We start from the raw sequence: 14,582 nt of genomic DNA, 5'->3' as shown, positions 1-14,582 counted from the left end.
ATTGCCAGTTAGGCTAACGAATTTTCGTGTTTTATTCTGAATGATATATTTATTTATCGTTCAACCTGCAGGTGGTCGTGGGACTTTCCTTGGAAATGGTTCACGGAAGCCATGAATAGATGTATCCACTCATGCTCATCCACTTGTGAACACGCAGAAGAGTGTGCCATATACGTTTGCGCAAGGAGACAGTTCCTCGTTTCTTTATATTATCTGCAAGAATATATATGATGGTTACTACAGTCTGCATCTTTGTAAAGCAAATCATATCTGACTTATAATTATAAATATATTAGAATATTTATTGCAAAATAAAATTTTCTCTTATTCCAGTCCTTTGGCAAAATTCTACAACGTATAGAAATATATAACAAATCGTTTAGCTCATATTATATCTTAACTAGATAGACTTATCAAACGTCGCGAAATATGTAAGAGAAATAATTTAAGACTTGAAAGTTATTGGAATTACTCTATTTTTTAATTTAAATATTTTAATTTAAATAGATTTATTTATTTATTTAATTATTTATTTATTTATTTATTTATTTATTTATTTATTTATTTATTTATTTACATTAAAATATCGTAAAAAGTATACGTTATTTAAGATGTCTTGTTCCTACCTGTTATCAGATGTTACGCTGTAAGATGTCTTTTGCTGTGTATACACACCCTGTATGTGCTCTTTTGACAGCTGTCTTAACCTCTCACTACAGCTCACTGCTGGTCACGGCCCGTCACGGCAGCTCCCTAGACGCAGTGGCTCGCAGTCTCTAAATATTCGTGCGTTCCAAAACCCATCCAAAAAAAAGTGTTGCAACCTTTCCGTGAACGACTGTACAACCCGAACGTTTCCGAACAGCGTGAGCCTCGGCGGATGAAGTTTCCGAACGCAGCCTAAGTGTTATATCATTGAGAGTCGTTTTACTTGGCAAAGAAAATATCGATGACAAAGCCCTGTACGCTCTTGGCCCTTTAAAATACAAATTCAAGCACAATCGTTTAAATTCTAGGGAATACCTCCGACCTCGGGCTTGTTTCTTGCCTGCTAATACTTGTTCTTTTACAAACAATGCTATCCGCGGTGGCAGATATTTTTCACAGTCCTCCAAAAATTGATTTTTAGTACGTGGTTTTTTTATCGTTTCATTCAAAGTAGCAATCTCTTTTTTTAGCATTCTAATTTCTGCTTGTGCCTTTAATTTTCTCGGAGTACGAGCAGACAAATCGTTCGTGGTTTGAGTAACTTTATGACTAATACTCTGTACTTCTTTGTGGTTTCTAACACCACTGGGCCTTGCGGTGACTGCAATGTTAGGATCTGCAATACTGTTGTTTGCTGAAAGAACGACGATTGAAGGCTGAAGAAATTTGGCGATGTTAATTGGTTCCAAGCTGACATTGTGTTCCGCTCGTACATCAGGCTCTGCGGAAAGCTGCGACCTTTCTCCCTCTTCCAACGAATGAGTAGTTTTTCGCATGCCAGATGAAGTGTTATTTTTTGCATTTGCACAATTCTGAAATCAGATTTTATAAAGATCACGTCTAGCAGGTTCAAACCTATCAGCTGCAGTATCTTCTAATCAACAGCTCGATTCTTTTACTTAATCTTGAATTGATCATTTTTAATTTACTTACCACATTGTGATCATTTTCTAAATTTTCCATATTCTGATCATTTTCTACATTTTCCATATTCTGATCATTTTCTAAAACCATATTCTGATCATTTTCTAAATTTTCACCCAAATTGAGAGTTGGTTGAGCCAGAGAAAGTAAACGGTTTTTCAAATAATTTGTATACATTCGGTCCTCAAAATGATCGCTGCAAACTCTGCGGGAATAAACACGTTCTGGTTTTCCTTTCAAAAGATCCTCGCGACGACACGCAATTGCCCACTGTCTTAACCTAAAATTATTAAACTTTTGTATTATGATTTAAAGGAAAAATAATTGTTCTGTAACATGTACAAAAAGTCGATATATACAAACCTTTCGGCATCCTTAGGGAAACAAAAGAAATGACAATTTGATTTTTTGCTCGTATTTCGGCAATCTCGAACGCTACAAATTGTATAACCTATGCTTTTAGGCATTTTGGAAAATAATCTAATCGAAATTATCCAAAATATCAAGTGTCTCTGCGCGTCACACTGCCCTGCTGAAAATGACCGATTGAATCCGATTGGTTCCGCATTAAATTTGGTGAAATTGAATCGGAATGAATGCGTTTTCAATCCGGTTAATCGGATGCCCGATTGGAAGTGAATCGGTTTTAATAACAAATCAATCGGAATCGTTTTTAATTCGGCATTTCCGGATTGATCTGAATCCGCCGTTATCGGTTTCAATCGTATTAATGCCAATTCATTTTAATCGGGTGAATAAAGTGACCACACGAATCGTATTGAATCCGCATCAATCGTAAAATTTTAATACAACACCGGAATCGAATTTAATGCGATATTTCCGGATTCATCTGAATCCGACTGAATCGGTTTTAATCGTATTAATGCCAATCCATTTTAAGCGGGTAAATAAAATGACCACATGAATCCTGTTGAATCCGCATCAATCGTGAAATTTTAATACAACACCGGAATCGGATTTAATGCGATATTTCCGGATTCATCTGAATCCGACTCAATCGGTTTCAATCGTATCTGCGCTTAATCCATTTAAATCGGGTAATTAAAGTAGCTATGTGAATTGGATTAAATCCGCCTTAATCATTAAAATTGTATACAACACATAATTTTTACGTAATAGAGTTCTTACTACAGGATTTCCTTTTGGTAAAGTCATGAGTTCTATATTTGCAAAACTGTAAAATGTTTTCATTTAAATAAATACTGCACATTGTAATAAATTTGTAGTACAAAGAATGGAATTATAATAAAGTAATAAATAATCCTGTTTATATATCCGGAATTCACGGATTCTATCAGTTTGAATCGGTCAGTCAATCCGTATAAATCATTATAATTTCGTGATTTCGGGGTTCATGAAATCCTAACGATTTAAACGATTGACTAACAATAAGACCGATTCAAACCGATAGAAAACGAGTGAAATTACATCCTTGAGTACGAATCCGTTTCAATCGTTTCCAATCGGTATAATCGTTATGAAATCATGACGATTCAAACCGATAGGAACCGATTGAAATTACATCGTTAATTGATTACGAATCCGTTTCAATCGGTTTCGATCGGTGTAATCGTTACGAAATCATAATGATTCAAACCGATAGGAACCGATTGAAATTACATCGTTGAATACCAATCCGTTTCAATCGTTTTCAATCAGTGTAATCGTTTATAAAATCATAACGATTCAAATCGATAGAATCCGATTGAAATTACATCCTTGAATACCAATCCGTTTCAATCGTTTTCAGTCGGTGTAATCGTTATAAATCCGTGATTTCCGGATCAAGAATCCAGATTCATGCAGATTCAAAATTTTTAATCGGATTCAATCGGTCATTTTTAGCAGGGTAGCCGAAATATAGATTTTTAGTTATTTGTGTTAAAAGAAGAAGGCGCTAGTGTTTCCGAAGGTCCGTCTGCAGTATAGAGAATTAATATAAACGCGTTTTACAAATTATTTTATACTGAAATAAATAAATATACAGGCTATAAGCCTGTAGCTATAAGCGATAGTTGCTAATTAAGTTTGTCACTCATATATTTCCATCTTGCAGAGGACCTCCGTAACGAGATCAAAGATGTACCAGCTGTGCAGGGTGAAGAGGTTACCCTGGTAAAAATTACCGTTAGAAAGAGTTAAAAACAGATAGAATTTCTGATGGTATGTAACGGAATCCTATCCGCTGTAACTGCAAGCTTGTCTAGCTCTACCCGTTTCTGTAAGCAGCACTATTGTATCTGCAAATACAGACAGAAAATGTAACGACGTATAACTGTATCTAATGGAAATCTATCGGCATACAGCATCTATAAGCTTTTGCAATAGAAAAACTTGTCTGTTTCTGTCCGCATTCTGTACGCATCAGATGCTGACGGTATCTATCCGTAATTGCGGATACCGCATCCATCTGCATCTGTACGCAATGTCGACCTACAGGAATTTGTCTGCAACTACGGATACGAATCCTGTATGTTTCTGTCCGCATTCTGTACGCATCAGATGCTGACGGTATCTATCCGTGATTGCGGATACCGCATCCATCTGCATCTGTACGCAATGTCGACCTATAGGAATTTGTCTGCAACTACGGATACGAATCCTGTATGTTTCTATCCGCAGTCTGTACGCATCAGATGCTGACGGTATCTATCCGTAATTGTGGATACCGCATTCATCTGCATCTGTACGCAATGTCGACCTATAGGAATTTGTCTGCAACTACAGATACGAATCCTGTATGTTTCTGTCCGCATTCTGCACGCATCAAATGCTGACGGTATCTATCCGTAATTGCGGATACCGCATCCATCTGCATCTTCGCGACGACGCCGCTAGGCGGCGCATGATGGAAAGCGTTTCTTACATTTAAAATACAACCAGCCATAATATATAAGCAGGCGTTCTGTCAGGCAACAACCAGAAAAATTACAGTGTCGTAACTAAAGGAATCCCTTCTCCTGGCGTTTAAAGGTAGAATCTACCTGATAACTACAAACCTCCCACAATGTACATGTATTTGCAGTAATAAGAAATGAATAAAATGCATTTGCAGTTAGAAACGGATAGAGCGGGCAAATCATAATTGCATGCAAATGCAGATAGATATCCTGCCTGGTTTTGCAATCAGATGCGGATAGACATTCAAAATTGGCTACGTATAAAAACGGATAGGATTCATAATTCGTCTGCGCATAGGTTCAGATAGAAGTTCCGTTCCGTTAGGAATCAGTTAGATGCAGTTAGCCTTCCTCACCGTATTTGCGTACACAGTCTTATAGAATCTGCAACACTTTTCATCTGCTTCTATCCGTAATTGCAGGGAAAGAAATAAAACAGCATAGTAAAACAGTCAGAAACGGATAGAATGCACGTTCTATCCGTTTCTAACGGTAATTTTTACCAGGGTATCTCAAACGCCCTGCCACAGTCCAAGAGCGACTCAAATGTCATTACCGCTGAGAAGTACTTCTTGCCATTTGAGTTAGCATGTCAGAGCAAGTCACCGCGGATTGTGGTGACAGCACTGGACTGCCTGCAGAAGTTAATCGCATATGGCCATCTCACTGGCAATGTGCCTGATTCAACGGAGCCTAACAAGCTGCTGATTGTGCGCATTGTCGAGACAATTTACGGTTGCTTCACCGGTCCACAGACCGATGAGGGTGTGCAGCTGCAGATTATTAAAGCTCTGCTGACTGTAATGACAAGCCAGTATGTGGAGGTACACGAGGGTACGGTACTGTTACCAATTCGTACTGTTTACAACGTTTATTTGGCGTCGCGCAACCTGGTGAATCAAACAACAGCCCGTGCGACTCTCACGCAGATGATCAACGTGATCTTCGCGCGAATGGAGACTCAGGCGGAGGAAGAGAACGTGAGGCTTGATGGGGAACATCAGCAGGAGGGTTCTGTCATAGCAAACGGCGAAACTGAAGCCGAGCTAAGTCCAGAGAATGCTCCTAGTAATGACAACATTGATTCTCAAACGATTGTAGAGAGTATTCTTGATGATGTAGTAAAATCCGAGGTGCCATTGGAAGAGGAAGTCAGTTTGGAGAACGGCAGTCCGGAGGACAACGGTGACGAGGCGGCCGCTGAGAATGACAACATGGTAACTGCGAAATTCACCCATGTGCTGCAAAAGGATGCAGTCCTGGTTTCGCGCTCTCTGCAAGCTCTCTATGAAACCGCTGCCGGACGGCACTCCCGATCCAAGATCGCACGAGCTCCGTTCCAAGATCTTGTCGCTTCAGTTACTTCTGGGAATCTTGCAGAATGCCGGTCCAATATTGCGTTCTAACGAGATGTTTGTTACCGCCATTAAACAGTACTTGTGTGTCGCGCTGTCGAAGAATGGCGTGTCTTCGGTGCTGGAAGTGTTCGAGCTGTCGTTAGCACTGTTCCTGGCGCTGCTCGCCCGTTTCAAGATGCACCTCAAGATGCAGATTGAGGTGTTCTTCAAGGAGATCTTTATGAACATCCTCGAGACCTTTAGCAGCTCTTTCGAGCAGTGGATGGTCATACATGCGCTTACGAGGATCTGTGCGGATGCCCAGAGCGTCGTCGACATCTACATTAACTACTATTGCGATCTCTCAGCAGCGAATCTCTTCGAGAGGCTCGTCAATGATCTCTCTAAGATTGCTCAAGGTCGTCAAGCTCTGGAGCTAGGTGCATCGCCAAATCAGGTGCGTTATAAGAAAGAGGATGACAGGATAGATGTATTATTTGAAACAGAGAATGTTCTTCGAAACAAGCAATATAAAGTTTTGTTTGTAATATTAGTGTCTTGCTCTTTCAGGAGAAATCTATGCGCATCCGTGGTCTCGAGTGCCTCGTGTCTATTCTGAAGTGCATGGTGGAGTGGAGTCGGGATCTTTACGTGAATCACAGCGTGCCAACGGATCAGCAACCATTGTCAGATCCACCGGATACGACGCCGGAGACCCCGCTACCGCGTTACGGCAGCGCTGGCAGCCTCTCGTCGGCCAACTCCAGTCTGACTGGCAACAAGGAGGTGCCGGACTCGCCGGAGCAGTATGAAGTACAGAAACAACAAAAAGAGGTATGGGAGGCCGGTATCGAGATCTTTATCCGGAAGCCCGGCAAGGGTGTACAGTACTTGCAGGAGCAAGGACTGCTCGGTACTTCGCCGGAGGACGTGGCCAGGTGGCTGCACCTGGACGAGCGGCTCGACAAGACCATAATCATAACCAGGTGACGAGGAGAGCGCGGATACAGCCTACGTTCTCGGCTTCTCAATCATAATGCTGACCACCGATTTGCACTCAGGTTAAGAATAAAATGACCAAAGAACAATACATCAAGTACGTATAGCAATTTTTAAAGTTAATTATAATTAAAAAATTATGTTTTACATACATATAATTATTAATATTGAGAAAATTTTATGGTATTTAAGTTTATCTTTGTTAGTATATTTTTATTAATTTTTTCTTATTTCATTTTATTATTATTAATATTATGTAATAATTAGTAATATAAAAATGCATAGGAATCGCTCTTTATATCAAATCAAATGGTATAATCTCTTTAATTATAGACTTGAAGAGTCTTTTCTTATTTTTATTTTCTTTCATTCATCAGGCTTAATCGGCGCATCAGCGACAATGAGGATCTCCCTGAGAAATACCTATCTAGGATCTACGATGAAATCGCTGGCAACGAGATTAAGATGAAGTCGAACCCTTGCACGTCGTTGAATATATATTTGAAGTCATAACTGGTTATATATTAATAGAAATGTTATTTCATCGATGAAGACTTGAAGGAGATCTATTCAAGGAGTTTTATATACCCAGATAGCCAAATCTGTTCGAACAAATAATGCCAAATACTTGCTACAAATTTTGGTTTCAGAAATGGTACAAATTTGCATCAAAATTTGTTTTATCAAATGTTGTCGACAAACTGCTAGCAAATACGTATCAAAACATGCGTACACAATTGACGCCAAATTGATACCAAATATCGAGCAAAGCTTAGTAGTACCTGATAACAAATTGGCATCAAATTGCCGCTAAAATTAGTTGACAAAACCTAACACCAAATTAATGCCAAATATTGAGCAAATTTTGGTGACAAAGCTTGAGAACAAATTGACGCCAAATACCGAGCAAAGCTTAGCAACTACCTGATAACAAATTGGCACCAAATTGCTGTTAAAGTTTGTTGACTAAACCTAACGCCAAATTGATGCCAAATATTGAGCAAATTTTGGTAACAAAACTTAAGAACAAATTGACGCCAAATACCAAGCGATGTTTAGGGCGTTTCATTCAGATGGCGCGACACGTGAGTCGCCACTTTCAACGCGCCCCCACCTCCTTCCTCGCTCTTGTTCAGTGTCATGGCCGCTCTTGCTGCGTTTCTTCGGACGAGACGAGTACGTTTTCCTTCTTTCGTAACTGATTGAGCTAAGCGGCACGTATTCTGGAGACCAACCGAGCGAGATTCGACTTCCCAAGGAGAGCTCACCGCCAGGAAAAGGAGAGCTTGTGAGGGAGGATTGAGACGAGGAGTCCGGTCCAGCGAGCAGGGCCCTTCCGATATTCTCATTTGGGACGCCATATTGGAAGATCGACATTGATCGTGGTAGTACAAGGGGCTCTGCAAGGTTAATTCTCGTCTTAAGATCTGGAATTTCTTTCATTCTTGTGGCTCTGGTTTATATTCTAGCCCTAGAATTGATCTCGTAGACAAAAGCAGAGGCCCCCCTCTCTTTTCTTTTCTTTTTTTTCTTTTCTTTTCTTACTTTGATTTCAATCAGTAATCCAGACTCCTTAATTCCGCCCTGTAAGATATGGTTAATTCTCGTCTTGAGATCTTGGAATTGCTCTCATTCTTGTGGGTTTGGTTTATATTCTAGCCCTAATGTAATTTTAATATATGCATTACAATTTTACACTGTCAAATAATAAATAATATCGTTTGATAATAATAACAACAGTATAGATAATAGTAACAATTTTATTACTTGACTTATTTCATTCTATTTTTGACAACTCGTATATACATTAATTGTGGCTAAGGTCTATACTATGTCATAGTGTAGATCTTAGCTACATTTCTGGCAAGTCAGTCCAAAGTATGCGGCTTTGTTCTCTATCCTTTTTATCTGTAGCAATTTTATTTCTTTTTATTTTTTAATTATTTTTTATGTATTATCTCTTATGTATCAGGTTTCTGAAGAAGACTAAGTATATTAAGTCGAAACGTAAAACGTTAATTGTATTTAAAATTTGTTTAATTAAACAAGATTTTGTTTTTAAATTTAAATTGATGACCTTTTTATAACTCGAGAAAATCAGCCAGCCTTCCATCCTATAAGTTTATTTTGTACTGTTAGTTTAATTAATTTAGTTATATTTTTTTCCATTAACATTCTATTTGTTATAGTGATTGTGCAGTAGAAAATCTGAAAAAATAAATGTTTTTAAAAAGTAAAGATAGTATATATTTTGAAATCTATGTATTTTATGTAAACATAACATTTAAATTTATTTGCAGTTTATTTTAGAACATGCCAAAAAACACCGTTTCATAAGCTTTCTAAGAAAGTTAAAAGGCAGAAAGTGAATGTTGAAGTTGTAGAAGAACTCAATTCAACAGATTCTTTAATTGAATTCGATCAGTCGCATATTCAGCAAGCACATGCTTCCGTTAAAAGCCAAAGTTCCGTAATACCAGATTTTCTTCATAATCAAAAAGAATCTGAACTTTCTCATTATTCTTAACTTTTTCATCATTCTGAACTTTCTCACCATTCTGAATTTTCTAATAATTCTGATCATTTTGAGTACTCTGAACACTTTGATTTCGAAAATAACGATAATTATAGAGACACACCGGCAACAATTTAACATTTAACATTAACAGACACACCGGCAACAATAACGAGGCTCATTCAGATGACAACGATGATAATTCTGAAAACTGCGAGAATAGTGATGAGAATAAAAAATATTCGAAATGTTTCGTGAAAACAAGAGTTATAAAGAAGAGTTATAAGAGTATAAAGAGTTATACTCTTATAGTCTTAAAGAAGAGTTATAAGAGTATAAAGAATATGTAATATTATGTAATAAAATGTTTCATTCTACTTGCCGTTTGAATCTGATTAAGGCAAAATTGTAATATTAGTTTGAAATAGAAACAATTTAAAACAATTTAAAATACAAGGGAAATGCTTTAGTTTTATAACTATCATATTCTTGCAATATTAAAAATTTTACATATTCTTTCTTTGATTAAAATATTTCTCAAAATAATCTTGGAACTGTTGATGAAATATCGTGTATTTTTTTATCTGTAAAAGTTTAAAGTTTTGTTTGAATAGTTTAAAAGTTTTGTTTGAACGGTTTAAAAGTTTTGTTTGAACAGTTTTTTTCTGCTGTATATTAATTTAATTCTATTACATCAAACACTACAAAATTCACTTCGGTTGCTTGCACCTAAATGATGTATATTATTCTTTTGTTATTTCTTTCTGACAACAGTACTGCATTATTCCATCGTAATCGACGAACTATGCACATTGTGAACATTTGTTTATTTCAATTTTGCATTCTTGCAAATAATAAATCGTGTTTCAAGTTTGAACTAGTTGTTTAAATATGCACGGTAGTTATTATTGTATGATTAAAGAAAGGAAAGTTAGTAGTATTAGGCTTATAAGAATATTGTTTTAGATGCATTTTCATAGAAATTATACTCGTGTTTTCAGTAAGATTCTATAAATCCTCCTTATACCGGCCAATGCATTATCTGCGCACGGAGTATGTGTTCCAGGCATTATATAAGATTCTCGAGTGTTTACAAATATTGTATGTGCTGTTGACAAAGTTAAATGTTTACATATGTCAGTAAATTCACATTGTATAACATTTACTGTAATTAATATATAATTAATTATTTTATTGCCACCGTTAGATTTTATAAATGTCTTATAATGTTTTATAAATATAAAGATTTCTTTTAACATATGTATAAAATAATTTATTGTAAATCAATAAAAAATTATATGCTTTTTATAATTTAATGCTTTTAATTTTCCCTAAAAAAATATATTTTAGTATTTATTAATGGCTACGTAACAAGGCTTGCTGCAATTTGGCGTCAAGCTGTGTCATCAAGATTTGCTCTGTATTTGGTGCCAATTTGCTGTTAAGTATTGTTCTCAAATCTTGTTTGATATTTGATAGCAATTTGTCAACAATTTGCTGTTAGATTGCTGGCAAGCTTTGCTCGGTATTTGGTGTCAATTTGGCGTCAAGTTCTTTTGTCAAGGTTTGCTCGCAATTTGGCACAAATTTGCTGTCGAGCTTTTGTTGGCAAGCCTTGTTCACAATATAGCGCAAATTTGCCGTTGAACTTTTGCTGTCCTGTTTTGCTCGATATTTGGCGTCAATTTGGTGTCAAGTCATGTACACAAGCTTTGCTAGCAAAACACAAGCGTTTTGCAGACACAGATCGCACCGAATTTGTCGACAAGTTTTGCGCGTATTTTGTGTCAAATTGGTTACAATTTGCTGACAAATTGTTTACTGGGTATATGCTATATCATAAAATGTACTGGTGAAAGATTTGTTGGGGAGAGAAAAGGGGGAAGAAAGAGTGTTGTGTGTGTGTGTGTGTGTGCGCGTGCGTGCGCGCGCGCGCGGGTGCGGGTGTGCGCGTGTGTGCGCGCGTGTGTGTGTGTGTGTGTACGTGCGCGGGTGCGTGCGTGTGTGTGTGTGTGCGTGTGTGCGTGCGCGGGTGCGGGTGCGTGTACGTGTGTGTGTGTGTATGTGCGCGGGTGCGAGTGCGGGTGTGCGCGTGTGTGCGCGGGTGCGGGTGTATGTGGGCGCGTGTGTGTGCGTGTGTGCGTGCGCGGATGCGGGTGCGTGTGCGTGTGTGTGTGTGTATGTGCGCGGGTGCGGGTGCGGGTGTGCGCGTGCGTGCGCGGGTGCGGGTGCGTGTGCGTGTGTGTGTATGTGCGCGGGTGCGGGTGCGGGTGTGCGCGTGTGTGCGCGGGTGCGGGTGTATGTGTGCGCGTGTGTGTGCGCGGGTGCGTGTGTGTGTGCGTGTGTGTGCGTGCGTGCGTGTGTATGTGCGTGTGTGCGTTCGCGGGTGCGGGTGCGGGTGCGGGTGCGGGTGCGGGTGCGGGTGCGGGTGCGGGTGCGGGTGCGTGCGCGGGTACGGGTGTGTGCGCGCGTGCGCGAGTGTGCACACACCCGCACACACGCGCACACACACGCGCACACCCGCACACACCCGTACCCGCACACGCACCCGCACTCGCGCACGCACACATGCGCACACACACACGCACACAAAACACTCTTTCTTCCCCCTTTTCCCTCTCCCCAACAAATCTTTCACCAGTACATTTTATGATATAGCATATATCTCATCCGAATTTCTGTAAATACACCACGTTTATGCTCAATTTTCAAGGTGTTCCCCAAGCACCACGAACTTTTTATTAGCTTTATCGTATTCAAGAGATCAAGATCTACAAAAAACACTATTTCTTTTACTTACACCTTTTTGGGCGAAATTTGTCCCTTTTTTAACATCCTCCTTTTTTGCACTTTATTTGACTTACCAAAATATATTTAAATCAGTTCTGCGACCGCATTTTGATGTTATACTTTTTCTCTTTCTTTGATGTTATACTTTTGCTCTTTCTTTAAATGTTTATTTTAATTTTCACAGATTTTCCGCTATTTTTCTCGATTATCTAAAAATCTAGACGTGATGGAGCAAAACGGTTTACGAATTCGGATTCAGTGACCCAAAATCTATAAGAAACACCTACTCTGATCCCAGTTGCTTTTCAAAAAAAATTTTTTGTGGTCCTGTGTAATTATATATAATTATATATAATTAGAAATGAACATATATAATAATATTATATAATCCTATATGGTTATATATACTTTCATATGAATCTTATATGGATCCATATATGAGTGCATATATGATCTATTGTTTATATCTAGTTATTTTTTGAATTATGTATGTCCATTTATAATTTTATATATATAGACAAAATTCATATATAATCATATATATTTATATACAATTTTTAATAATTTTCAGTTTTTGTAATGAAACATTTATATATATTTAAATATATTTTAATCGCTATATATACCCGGCACAAAAAAAGATTATATATAATTATATATATGAATATATATGATTATATATGATTATATATGAATTTTGTCACTATATGATCATATATAATTATATATATTTATATATAATTATATATAAATTATATAATTATATATAAATTATATAATTATATATAATTATAGAGGAAAGTCCCCTATTATGGGATAATATCCTAATATGAGATTGCGAGGTTTCTGCTAAACTAATAGGTTCCACTGAGACATATTATGAGATTCTATCACATAATATCCCATATTAGGATCTTATCCCATAATAGGGGACTTTCTGCTATATAATTATATATAATTATATAATCATATAGGGTTATATACTTTCATATGAATCTTATATGGATCCACATATGAGTGTTATATATAATCTATTGTTTATATCTTGTTATATTTGGAATTATGTATGTCCATATATAATTTTATATATAGAAACAAAATTCATATATAATCATATATAATTATATATATTTATACATAATCATATATAATTATATATAATTTTTTTTCCCGGATACTTCCATATGATTCTTATATCAAGAGACACGGTAGTGTCTCGCGCCAAGTACACGCGGAGCGAGACCAACCGTTACTACGTTTACGCGAGCGTTACTTCTGTAGTAACTTACGATAAATCACTCGTTTACGCGAAGTAAATTATCGTAAGTTACTACAAAATCCCGTTTACGCGAAGAAAAATCCTGTTTACGCGAAGGAATTATCGTAAGTTACTACAGAAGTAAAGCTCGCGTAAACGTAGTACGTGACTCTTTTACGCGACGCGACGGGTTGCGAGTACTCGAGATGTTGAGATCTCGATAACGAGTGAACGGATCAAGTTCTAAGTAGGCTTGATCGATAGCTTGGGGTCGACTTGGGGGGGGGGGGTATCTCCTATAATATTTTCCGCTACGTGCCCTACGAGCGGAGATATTGGGACGCAAAGTCCAAATGTGAAAAATTTTATTTAAGATACTCCTCCTCCTCCTCCTCCTCCTCCTAACGCTGCGATTATAACATACATATAACAGAGTAATGTCACTTTCACTTTTTCGACACTGGCGGCGCTTTCGCCAGCGCGCTGTCACAGTCAGTTCAGTTAATACGTGTGTGTAAGTGTGTACTGCGCGCAGTGCAGATAGTGCGTTCAGTGCGCTGTCACTGACAGTTCAGTTAACCTATCGAGAGACACGGTAGTGTCGGAGCGAGACCGACCGTGACTCTTTACGCGACGCGACCAGAGATCCCAGGTTTAGGTCGCTGCTGCATAGCCGTGGCTGTGGAGGGGATAGGATCGCGTCACGTGACGCTGACGCACACAAGCCAAGCGCCCCGTGTACATGTGCGCTCGGCGTTCGGCCAGCCTCGGCCAGCTAGAGAGAGCAAACATGCTATGCTCTTTCTCTTTCTCTCTTGAACCGGCGCGTCGTCAGCCGAACGTATATACGTATATTAGCGGCTTGACTGTCGCGTGCCTCTTTCTACACTAGATGCGATCAGATGCGATACACTGTCATATCGCTTAATGATTTTACAATTTAGAAGTTAAAATCATTAATTAATTAAATTATAATTTCTTGTGTATATAAAAAGTATTAACTTAAAATTAAGGAAGTAAAGGATAGAAAAAGAAAATGAAATCCACTCTTGGCCAACGTGTACGTCTTTTTCTTACAAAATCATCTGTTAGTAATTTAAAAAGATGATTTATAATTAGCACAAGAAAAT

The 14,582-nt window shown here is 38.0% G+C and overlaps 1 long non-coding RNA gene and 1 pseudogene across 1 annotated transcript; both read left to right on the top strand.

Annotated features, from left to right (window-relative positions):
- The first annotated feature begins 5,020 nt into the window (after positions 1 to 5,020).
- Positions 5,021 to 9,013, top strand: LOC139786616 (brefeldin A-inhibited guanine nucleotide-exchange protein 1-like; annotated as a pseudogene).
- A 33-nt stretch (positions 9,014 to 9,046) lies between these two features.
- Positions 9,047 to 10,715, top strand: LOC139786617 (uncharacterized). The gene is made up of 2 exons (XR_011722355.1): positions 9,047 to 9,354; positions 9,559 to 10,715. It is a non-coding gene; the product is annotated as an uncharacterized lncRNA (long non-coding RNA).
- Positions 10,716 to 14,582: the final 3,867 nt, after the last annotated feature.

The sequence above is a fragment of the Temnothorax nylanderi genome, unplaced genomic scaffold, assembly GCF_030848795.1.
Source record: "Temnothorax nylanderi isolate EJ_2023f unplaced genomic scaffold, tnyl_v1.0 TNYL_tig1090_pilon, whole genome shotgun sequence".
Lineage (NCBI taxonomy): Eukaryota > Metazoa > Arthropoda > Insecta > Hymenoptera > Formicidae > Temnothorax > Temnothorax nylanderi.
This window is presented reverse-complemented; position numbering and strand designations above follow the sequence as displayed.